Here is a 2,619-nt window from a genome sequence, read left to right on the forward strand (position 1 = left end):
GGTTGGCCATCACTGAGATAGAGAAACGACGGCCTAGGGTGCATAATTCTCCTCCAAATAGTGTCCTACGACAAAACCATGAAGGGTAGCATCATCATCGACGGGCAACAACAACAAAGATAATGTTAGTAGCTCACGGAGGAGGCAATGCCAGCAATCATCTCTGAATAATGTCCTACGACAAAACCATGGAGGACATGACAATAGTGTAAATATAATAGACAATTCGTGATTGTAAAAGTATTATCTTTAATTTTTTTTATGCATTGTAAAAGCATAAAATATTATTAAATAAAAACCTTTTATTATAAAATCTAATACAAACTATGATGGAAGGTTCACCACCAAATTCATTAGTTCACTTCGGGTTCGTTGAACCAAGTCAATAGATGAACGATTCCAAATTTGAATGAATTCTTATTCAAACTTAGCCCAAGATCAAGTCTAACTCGAGCACCCAATGACTCAAAACAAATTTTTATTTTGCCTCTTTCCTTTTCTAAAAGCAAAGAAAAACATAATTTTAAAATTATTAAAAATATTTATAAATTAATATCATCTTACTATTTTATTAAGAATTTGAACCTTTTACTAACTAATTTTGATGAATCCCAAAATTAAATTACGTTAATGTCCATTTTTCTTTTCACACTGAAAATAAATTTGTCTTATTAGTAATTTTCTCTAGTTGTTTTTAAATAAATAATATGCACTGTCATGGTTCTCTTTAGTCTCACATCTTATGATTAACAATACCACGAGCAGAGAAGTTTCTATAAATACCTTGGACTTGTGACATTAAAAAACATACCTTTCTCGATCTTTTGGCTAAGATCAAATATAGTATCTATTCCTTTTAGTTTAATATCTGAATAAAAAATTAAATTAATTTTATGAGGGAGAGTTTGTTACTGATCCTGTCTAAGATCTGTGAAGATCAGCATTGGTTCTGATGAATGACGATGACCTTCAATGAAGATGAACTCTGAAGATCCGAAGAAACTCCTCAATGCTCCTACGCATAATGAGATGAGCCAACAAAGCGTTAGTGACCTAAGACCGGGGTGGAGATCCCTGGCTAGGCCCTCCAACGCTCAAGTCAATTCCTCTCTCAGATGGAAGAAGAAGAAGAAAAAGAAGAACAGTAACTGAAGTGAAAACAGAGTTTAGATACTAGAACTTGCATACCTTGCCAACGGAGAGGATCCCCCTTCTTATACTACCTCACGTGATCTTCATAGTCATGAGGTGGCCCTCGGTTAGTTAAAGTTTGTTAGGAGATGGAGTCATCTCCTATACTTCGTGCAATACTCCTTTAAGGAATCTTTTATGTATCCCAGATGTACCCCTTTTGTCGTTTATGACTTATATTTATAATAGGACATGCCATTATGATTGAAGAAGCTTCTAGAAGATATTTCCCGCCAAATATTTTGTTAAGCATGTCTCAGTCGATCGTTCAAGCTAGCCGTATATACTGTTAAGAATTACTCCTGTTGAATATGTCTCGGCCGGTCGTTCAAGACGGACGTATATACTGTTGAGAATGCTTTCTATTAAATATGTCTCGACCGATCATTCAAGCCGGTCGTATATTAGGAACGTGTCATAAGGCTAAGTGACTTTATGCTCAGGCGGGCTCTACAGCCTGGTCTAACATATATGAGCATGTGGGTGCTTGCTTGGCCTGCGATTGACCGATAATATGCTGAGAGTTATATATAAGGCTAAATGCCTTCATGCTCAGGCGGGCTTTGTCCGACCGAGTATATATGAGCATGTGGGCGCTCCTTCGGCCTACGATCGGCTAGTAATATGTTGAGAGTTATATATAAGTCTAAATGCCTTTCTACTCGGGCGAGGTTTGCCCGGTCGAGCATATATGAGCACGTGGATGCTCGCTCAGCCTACGATCAGTCGGTAATATGTTGAGAGCTATATATAAGACTAAATGCCTTCATGCTCGGGTAGACTTTGCCCGACCGAGCATATATGAGCACGTGGGTGCTCGCTCGGCCTACGATCGACCGACAATATGCTAAGAGCTATATATAAGGCTAAATGCCTTCATGCTCGGGCGGGCTTTGCCCATATGAGAATATATGAACACGTGGGCGTTCGTTCGGCCTGTGATCGATTGATAATATGCTGAGAGTTATATATAAGGCTAAATGTCTTTATGCTCGGGAGGACTTTGCCTAGCCGGGCATATATGAGCACGTGGGTGCTCGCTCGGCCTATGATCGGTCGACAATATGCTAAGAGTTATATATAAGGCTAAATGCCTTCATGCTCTGGTGGGCTTTGCCCGTCCAAGCATATATGAGCACGTGGGTGCTTGCTCGGCCTGCGATTGATCGGTAATATACTAAGAGTTATATATAAGGCTAAATTCTTTCATGCTCGGGCAGACTTTGCCCGACTGGACATATATAAGCATGTGGGTGCTCGCTTGGCCTACGATCGACCGACAATATGCTAAGAGTTATATATAAGGCTAAATGCCTTCATGCTCGGGCGGGCTTTGCCTGTCCGAGCATATATGAGCACGTGGGTGCTCGCTTAGCCTGCGATCGGTAGGCAATATACCTTTCCTATCTCTCTGGACCTAAACCCCTC

The 2,619-nt window shown here is 40.1% G+C and overlaps 1 pseudogene; it reads left to right on the plus strand.

Annotated features, from left to right (window-relative positions):
• Positions 1-807: 807 nt before the first annotated feature.
• On the plus strand, positions 808-972 carry LOC122037239 (annotated as a pseudogene).
• Positions 973-2,619: the final 1,647 nt, after the last annotated feature.

The sequence above is a fragment of the Zingiber officinale genome, unplaced genomic scaffold (assembly GCF_018446385.1).
Source record: "Zingiber officinale cultivar Zhangliang unplaced genomic scaffold, Zo_v1.1 ctg246, whole genome shotgun sequence".
Classification (NCBI taxonomy): Eukaryota; Viridiplantae; Streptophyta; class Magnoliopsida; order Zingiberales; family Zingiberaceae; genus Zingiber; species Zingiber officinale.